The sequence below is a fragment of the Phaseolus vulgaris genome, chromosome 11 (genome assembly GCF_000499845.2).
Source record: "Phaseolus vulgaris cultivar G19833 chromosome 11, P. vulgaris v2.0, whole genome shotgun sequence".
NCBI classification, from domain to species: Eukaryota; Viridiplantae; Streptophyta; class Magnoliopsida; order Fabales; family Fabaceae; genus Phaseolus; species Phaseolus vulgaris.
Window position 1 is genome coordinate 38,284,200 of NC_023749.2, and position 9,298 is coordinate 38,293,497.

The 9,298-nt window shown below is 35.4% G+C and overlaps 3 non-coding genes and 1 pseudogene across 3 annotated transcripts; all 4 read left to right on the forward strand.

Moving 5' to 3' along the window:
* Positions 1 to 1,123: 1,123 nt before the first annotated feature.
* LOC137811961 (U2 spliceosomal RNA) lies at positions 1,124 to 1,319 on the forward strand. Its single transcript, XR_011081207.1, has one exon. It is a non-coding gene; the product is annotated as a U2 spliceosomal RNA (small nuclear RNA).
* Positions 1,320 to 4,214: 2,895 nt separating this feature from the next.
* On the forward strand, positions 4,215 to 4,410 carry LOC137812002 (U2 spliceosomal RNA). The gene has a single exon (XR_011081217.1). It is a non-coding gene; the product is annotated as a U2 spliceosomal RNA (small nuclear RNA).
* A 2,914-nt stretch (positions 4,411 to 7,324) lies between these two features.
* On the forward strand, positions 7,325 to 7,509 carry LOC137811999 (U2 spliceosomal RNA; annotated as a pseudogene).
* Positions 7,510 to 8,887: 1,378 nt separating this feature from the next.
* Positions 8,888 to 9,083, forward strand: LOC137811642 (U2 spliceosomal RNA). Its single transcript, XR_011081108.1, has one exon. It is a non-coding gene; the product is annotated as a U2 spliceosomal RNA (small nuclear RNA).
* The last annotated feature ends 215 nt before the right edge of the window (positions 9,084 to 9,298 follow it).

Below are 9,298 nucleotides of genomic sequence, written 5' to 3' on the forward strand. Positions count from 1 at the left end.
TGATTCCTAAGAATGTCAAGAATCATTCTCTTCTTTGCTATTGGAATCATATCACTTGTTGTAGCTATGGATGTATAGTTCATCAAAAGGTTAGTTGAGGACTCCATGTTTTTTCAAGCTTAGATTTTGCCTAAGTTGCATTTTTGTTATCTTTATTACTTTATGCTTAAGAGGTAGAGATGGGTTAGTCCGCATGTGTGTGATAGCAATTGTTATATTTGAGCTAGTTGAAGTTTGCTATATGATAAGTTAAGTAGCAAGCACCCGTGAATAAAGGTCACAAGATTCTCTTTTGTTGTTAGCACCATTTGTAAAGGTGCCCGTAGGCAAAATATTTTTCTGTTATATGTTTTCAGTTGAGATTATATTCTCGTAAGCCTCTTCGCCTAGTCAAGCTCGCCTCAAGTCTAGGGGGGCTTATGTACTAGACAAGAATGCTTGGGACCTCGGTCCAGGTATTTTGGGGAGGTCAGTCAGTGTTTGGGCCGAAGAGGTGGGTCGTGAGCTCAACCCAGAAAAGGTAATTGAGATAAAAGATAAAAAGATATTTTATCTTTTATCAAATTATCATGAAGATGAAAGATATAATTGTTATTTAAATTTGTTATCATATTATTCTGAAGATGAAATATATAATTGTTATTTAAATCTGTTATCATATAATTATGAAGATGAAAGATATAATTGTTATTATTTAAATATGTTATCATATTATTCTGGAGATAAAAACATATTTACCTCTTGTGATAATATGCAAGTTAGTTATATATTAATTAATACATGGCAGTTACATATTAATTAATAGTTGTTGAGAATGAAAGAGGAGTACCCTAGAATAATGGTGCACATGTTAAACATGATATTTTTCTGTTGTTAGCACCTAAAGATAAGTTATGCCCGTTAGCAGGTGGTTTTTCTGTTATTGTGATACATTCATTTGGTACCCTAGATTTCGTTATCAATATATGAAAAAAAAAAAAAAAACTACACCAAGATCCTGCAATGCCCCCAAACTGAAAAGAAACCTTGCATATGATCATCTCCCAGGTCCCACATTAGTCAGGACTCTGACAAGCATATGAAGCTCAAAAAATAAAAACTCAACCCTTGCAGTGTGGAGATCATACCTTTCTCGGCCTTTTGGCTAAGATCAAGTGTAGTATCTGTTCTTATCAGTTTAATATCTGATATATGGACCATTGGTTCATACAATATTAAATTAATTTTTTTTGAGAGAGGGTCAACTGCATTGGCTTGCTACTGAGGCTCTCAAGCATTGCTCTTGTTTTGCACTAGTGCAAGAGAATGGTGCATCTCACTCAAATGAGTTCAATTTTCTTTTATTGTGGTATGAGGGATTTTGTGTTATGTTGTTTTTTTATGGTTATATATTAACATCTTCTCTTAAATCTCTTTATGTTATTTATATAATCACAAATTAAGTTAGACTTTCAATCAAATTTGTGATTATACACCTCTGACTGCACTGTGAGCTCCTTAGGTCCCTAATGGTCTGGTTAGCCTAGTTTGATGGACTACACTAACTACACTTTTTTTTTTTTCAAAATGTGATAATCTTACTTAGAACAAAAGAATAAAACTTAATATGAATCTAGCTGGTGTTTGGATACTTTGTCTACATATATATGAAGTTGATACATGCCACTATCAATTAGCTATACTTTGAATGCTTAGTGGCACTGAATTCTATATCTTCTTCGTCTGGCTTTATTAGAAGAAGGGATTCATTTGATTCAAAGTCTTCCATTCTATGTGGTGTGCTCTCTTCATTCATCAGGCTCAACATATGTCTATGTTCCTTCCTAATTATACAATGTGAAATCTGAGAAAATTGAATTGTCGTCCTTTTCATCTTTTTGTAGTGTTATTCAACAACAATATGGTCTCAAGAAGCTGCATTGACAGTGTTACAAAATAACTATCATGAATTAAATTTTTGTTTAGACATTTCACAGCTTCAAGCTTGTCATCTTTCTGTTACTTATTTTTTAAAAAGACTCTCTCCTACAATTTTGAGGCATTCAAAATCAAACTTCAGAGACTATGAAAAGAAAGAAAGAACATAGTACACATAATAAGTTCAAGTAAACTATTGGAAGAAGAATATACTCACTTCTCAATGTCAAATTTGAACATTGATTTAATTCTAAAATTATTTTGCACTCTAGCATTCCTGAAGCGCCTAAATCAAGGAGCATGTGAACTATTTAACTAATGGGCTCTTTAGCACGTAGCATCAATCCCTTTAAAAACAGTTTAACTATTGTAGTTGATTATTTTGCTTGCACTACTGCAAAAGTGTGTTGCATTCCCCTTAATATGGTTTAACTATAATAATTTATTACTGACTTGGGAAGGTTACATGTTTTTTCCTTTTTACTATTACTGTGTTGAATTTAGAGCTTAGTTATATTATAAAATTCATCATACTATAAGATACTTTGTAAAACAGAAATATGAAGAAAGAACATACAAAAATTTTAACAGGTTCAAACATTTAACTATTTTATACTACATTATTGGTGTGAGACTGGTTTCACAACAGTGGAGGGATCACTGCTGCAGAGCCTGGTGAGGCTGGTCTGCCATCACTTTTTTTTTTGTCAAAATCCTTTTGGAATGGTAAAGGTCTTCACAGATCAGAAGAAAAAGTGTTAAATTGATTTACAAATTGTTGGAGGATGTTTTGCCTGATGCCAAGTACATGAATTACCATGACTAACTATTTCTAGCTATGTTAACAAACTCTTCACTACTACGACATGAGGCTCTTCGTTTGATTGCAAGTCTTCCATCCTAGAGGTGTGTCTGTTCTTTTGATTGCAACTCTTCCATCCTATGAGGTGTGCCCGTTCTTATGCATGAGGCTCAATATCTTTCTACAGTTCATCCTCACATAAACATGTGAACTATGAGAAACCAGGATTGTGGTCATTTTCCTTTCTTTCCCTTTTATATTAAACACATTGTTACTAATAACTAGCATGGCTTTTTCTTTGTTTATGAGAAAATATTAAACTAACAGGTTCAAGTTTGTCATATTTCTGTGTCGGATTTGTTGGACCAAAGCTGTCTCCTACCAAGACATTCAAAATGAAACTTACAACTGTATGGAAGTATATAAAATTATTTTTATCCTTATTCAACTGAAAAAGTTCCACATTTGTCAGGACTCTGTCAAGAAGATGAAGCGCATAGTACAAAACCAAAATACTCACTTCAAACAAATCATACTGATCCTGCCTGTTGACCAGAACGCAAGAGCCTTGCCTCGTCAAAGGTATCTCCCTATGGATCGGCTTTGCACCACGCTAGCTTCCGTCCTTCACACCTCGATTCACCTCAAGAACCTGCAAAAGACAGAGTGGCGCCGCTGCGGCCGATCGCGCTCCGACGCTCAAGTCAGTGACAGAACCACCAAAACTCTAAGAGAGAAAACTAAGAACTCAAGGAACCGTGCAAAAACTCTCTCAGTCACTCAAATATTCTCCAAGCGTAAAGAAGTGTTCTAAACGTAAACGCGCGTACCTCAGAAGTTCGTTAGAATCTCTTATATACCTGTGCACTTTCTCTCTCCTGACGGTTACACATCTGAATACGTGGCTCGCATCCAGCTGTACACGTGTCACCATCTGGAGCGTCCTCTGCTTGAGCGTCACTTCTTACTCTTCAGGCTATTCGACTAAGTTACCCATGCAAGGAGTAACTCGGTGTATAGCTGCCTTGGAGCGCGATCTCTTCTGTGTGGCGAGTACGGGTGTCACCATGCACACCTTCCCTGTGGTCTCGCCGGCCGCCATCATGATCTGCTTCACTTGCTTCACCGTGCATGTCCTGGTAAGCTGTTCCCTGACCTCAACCTCTGGCTAGCTAGGGAATGATCATCTGATAACTTCATCCTTCGCACTCGTGCCCTTTGAAAGCCTTGAACAAGCTTTCCTGATCTTTCGGCGATGTCCTCCTCTCGGCGATCTCTGATCACTTGGTCGCCTAAGCTCGCATACGGCGACTACAACACAAGCCTGGTGACCGCCGGTTTAGATATGCTAGTGATCGGAGCACGCCAACTTAACGATTGGCGACTACATGAACTCCCCGATGTGCTTCCCTTCTGCCAGCCAGGTGTTCCGCTCAACACGCCTATTTTATCTCTTGCTGCCAGGTCATCACTCCCGACTACCTGGTCCGTACACATACCTTTCTCGACCTTTTGGCTAAGATCAAGATCATGTAGTATCTGTTCTTATCAGTTTAATATATGATATGTGGATCATTGTTTCACACGATATTAAATTTATTTTTTAGGGAAAGTGTCCATTACAATAGCTTGCTATTGGGACTCTTAGGCATTGCTCTTGTGTTGCACTACTGAGAGCTTGTGCATCCCACTCCAAACAAGTTTATATTGTTTATATATTGGTTCTTTTGTCCTATATATAGTTTACAATATGTGAAGAAAATGTCAATCAAATCCAGGGCTAATGTACACTTTTGAAATTATAGGTTTGAATAGTGCAAAGAATTCCATGCTCATATACCCCAGCTAATGGGTTAGATATGCAATTCACTTCTTTTGCCACAAACTACTCTTCCACTGTGGCAACAGTGTGATCTTGTATTAATAATTACCTGTAAATTGATTAATATATGTAAATGGGTTGCATCACTTAAGTGATTTATTTAATTTAATTTATTATTTATTGTTAATATACTCATTTAAATATGTTTTCAATGTATTTATTACTATTCTCACAGGCTTTTTTTCACTTATGTACCTATAATTTCTCTGTCAAGGATATCAGATTGCCGAGGTGAGTTACAAGTGGGGACATTATGATGATGGAACACCCCTGTGGCTGTGGCTGCAATTACTTATATTAAACTCAATAATCAATGCGTGTAATAAAATCCAACTTTGTTCTTACTTCAAATGGTAGGGAGAGGGTATCTAGCTAGATCCAAATAGTTTGAAAAAACCATTCTGTGTGAGTATTTCAGGTAACCTGAATTATATGTTGTTTTATATATTGCCTTGAACATTTCTGATTTCAACTTGCACGATTAGAGCTACCCTCTTGGTGTTAATTCTTTACAAAAAGACATTTATAATAAAATTAAACTATCATAGTGGATACAAATTACTTGTAGTCATTCACTGTCAGAGAAGGGCATGGAACTGTTGGCAGAAAACCAATATTAGTTATGCTCTCTTCCTTCCCTTTTTTATTCCTAGAAAAGAAGCATTCAAGTGTTTGGTACATGAGCTTCCTCTCTGAGAGAGCCACCATGCACGGAGGAGCACTTCTCTGAGGCTAATAGCAGTGGTGACTGGAGTTTTATCCCAGCTCATTCATTTTTCTGTCTCCACCAACAATTTTACTTTGATTCCAAAACATCTTTCCACAATCTGCTTTTCTTTTTTTTTCAACCTCCTCTTCCATTTTTCTAATAAGACTAAATTAAATGTTTGAATCTAATAACATGGTATGCAAGATGGTCTCTCAAGAGATGATTTTACAGGTTCATGGAATTCTCCATGCCACGAAGAAAACTTAGAGAGAAAAAAAAGGAGAACGAAGGGAAAATGGAAAGAAAACAAAAAACAGAGCACATGTATTATTCTTGTAAAGGCAAAGGCAGGCAAGGGTGTATACATACAGCGAAAACATAAGCAAAACCCAAAAGAAAACAAATTAACATAGGATGATTAACTAACCATCAAGATGGTCTAAACAATATGCTAACATGTTTGACGATCTGGTATAAAACAAGAAGTCTAGACTGTTTATCAACTAAACGATCTAGTAAGAATAAACGACTTGATGTTTAGATATTCTAAACAAAAAAATAGACTAGACGGTCGAAGATCATCTACACAAATACTAGATGCTTTGGCAAAAGAGTGACTATATAAGAATATACTAGACAATCTAACATAATATTGTGTATATATAAAAACAACACCCAAAATAAAGTGAGTGGCTATACTACAAACTTTATGATAATTACATCCCACATCCCAAACAAAATGAAACAACAAATTCTTTATAACTTCACTAACAAGAAGCCAGATTGCTGAGCTGAGTTACTCCAGCTTGTGACCCAAGTGGGAGCATTACTGTGCTGGAACATCACTGAGGCTTGCTGGGTTGGGCTGTGTATGCAATATGTTGGCCTGCCCACTCCAAGTTGAGAGTTGAGTCTGGGGACTTTAGTGAAGGCAAAGGTCTCTTGACTCTTAGTTGGAGGGCACAGCGTGAGGCTGGTTTCACAGAGCAGCGACCACCTCCCACTCCCAACAGTGGAGGGATCACAGGCTGCAGCAACCTCAGTCCCTAATGGCCTGGTCAGCCCTGTCTGCTTGGACTATCACTTTTATTTTTATAAGGTGTTTGTAGTTTTTAGTATTTCATCTTTGTTCTGATCTTCAATTTCCTAAAACATATTGCAGACCTTACTTTATTCCTTTTAGTACTATCAGTCAGGATCACAATACACTGCTTTTGCATTAACAATGAAATATTTTATTTACCCTAATTTTGTTTTGTATATTAAGAGTGGTTCAATATATGTATGATCGTGTCTTAATATATCTGATATGTCTATTCATTAAATGTGTATCAATATTTAAATATGATGAAATAAAAGATAATTTTTTATATTTATTTTACACTATTTAGGTACCGTTAGCAAAGAAAAATTAACACTTTTTTTTCAGAAGAGTTTGCCTGATGCCAAGTACACGAATTACCATGACTAACTACTTCTAACTATATTAACAAACTCTTCATCACTAGTAACATGAGGCTCTTCGTTTGATTTCAAGTCTTCCATCCTATGAGGTGTGTCTGTTCTTTTGATTGCAAGTCTTCATCCTGTGAGGTGTGACTGTTCTTTTGATTGCAACTCTTCCATCATGTGAGGTGTGCCTGTTCTTATGCATGAGGCTCAATATCTTTCTACAGTCATTCTCACGTAAACATGTGAACTATGAGAAAACAGGATTGTGGTCATTTTCCTTTCTTTCCCTTTTATATTAAACAAATAACTAGCATGACTTCTTTTCTTTGTTTATAAGAAAATATTAAACTAAAAGGTTCAAGTTTGTCATATTTCTGTGTCGGATTTGTTGGACCAAAGCTGTCTCCTACCAAGACATTCAAAATGAAACTTAAAACTGTATGGAAGTATATAAAATTATTTTTATCCTTATTCAACTGAAAAAGTTCCACATTTGTCAGGACTCTGTCAAGAAAATGAAGTTCATAGTACAAAACCAAAATACACTCACCTCAAACAAATCATACCTTTCTCGGCCTTTTGGCTAAGATCAAGTGTAGTATCTGTTCTTATCAGTTTAATATGTGGATATTTATTCACACGATATTAAATTTACTTTTTAGGGAAAGTGTCCATTAATAGCTTGTTATTGGGACTCTTAGGCATCACTCTGGTCTTGCACTACTGCAAGAGTCTGATGCATCCCACTACAAACAAGTTTAGAATGTTTACATATGGATTCTTTCGTTTTACAATTTATACTACAAAATGTCCTTAAGGGTTGATGTACACTTTTTGAAATTATAAGTATGAATAGCTGATTAGGTTAGAAAATGTTTGATTTGGAGGAGAATGCAGATGGTTTAGGGTATTTGGAATCATAAAATAATAAAGTATTTAGAAGAGATTTTTGCATTGGTACAGATCAACACATGGTTATGGGTAAACAACAAATGTAGAATTTTTCGTATTCAGATTACCCTAAACCCTGCTGATATAGGGTAAAATCCAAAGCATATAAAGAAATAATATTGACTGGACTTGCATGTATACAATTCTAATTATTCAATGAACTTGCATACATATAATCCTTTTATTGCACATATATAATCTTCTGTTTTCATAAGTTATGTATGATTTTAGGGTTTAGAGCTAATTCAAAATGTCTTTCTCAGTTACATAATTCTGCATGCATATGTATATATACCTTGAACACCAAACGCAAGCTATTTTCATAATATTGTTTAAAATTAAGGATTCATATTGATTAGTCTTGTGGTTCACAAGTTATTAATTTCATGGTATAATTATCCGGAAAATGTGATTTTGTACTGTGTACATCAGTAAAGCAGTTGGTTATCATTACTAACTTGATTGTTGAACTGTATAGCTTGTCATGATGCTAATCATTGATACATAACTATTATCCTTTTCTGTCCAAAGATTTTAGGATACAAATTAAGCTTCTTCCTGATTAAATATATCATCAATGATGGTAAAATAGATGATTAAAGAAAATTTATATATGTCTTGATGGTAGTTAGTTTTTATTGTTTTTTTGGCAGAACTATTTGGTTGGCTTATTTCTACTGTGAAATGTAAAGAGATTCTTTTAAAAATTCAGACCCCAAGTCATGATCTATGCAACAAGTATCATGGAGTCAATCATATCTGCCACTAATACCAGCCTTACTTTCAAAGTATAGTTTCTGATATGGTTGTTAAGGAGAGTGACCCCCTTGCCACCCTAGATTTTGTGTCTATCAATATATGCAAAAGAAAACTGCACCAAGATCCTGCAATGCCCCAAACTCTTTCTCCAAACACGCACAACTGCTTCTATGTTAAACCTGAACTCATAAATGTTCTTTGCATATATTTATCAGATGTGCACAGGGAATAAATCATGAACCACCACTCAAACATAGATGTAACCCATTACCATTATCCATCATTAGCAGAGATATAAAATCTTAAATATGAACTGAAAAGAAACCCGATCATCTCCAGGTCCCACATTAGTCAGGACTCTGACAAGCCACTAAAACTTATGAAATAAAATCTCAACACTTACACGGTTTAAAGCATACCTTTCTCGGCCTTTTGGCTAAGATCAAGTGTAGTATCTGTTCTTATCAGTTTAATATCTGATATGTGAATCACTGATTCACACGATATTAAATTAATATTTTGAGGGAGAGGGTCCATTGCAATAGCTTGCTATTGGGACTCTTAGGCATCACTCTTGTCTTGCACTACTGCAAGAGTCTGATGCATCCCACTCTAAGCAAGTTCAGAATGTTTACATATGGGTTCTTTTGTTCTACATGTGAAAAAGAAAAGGTTAATCACCTTTCTTTCTTTTTAGTTGTAAGGTAGTTGATAACATTTGGCAGTGATTTGTGGATAGGAAGATCTACACTTTTGAAATTATAGGTATGAATAGTGTGAACCACGGCAAAGAGACGCAATTACCACAGCTTCACAATCAAACATG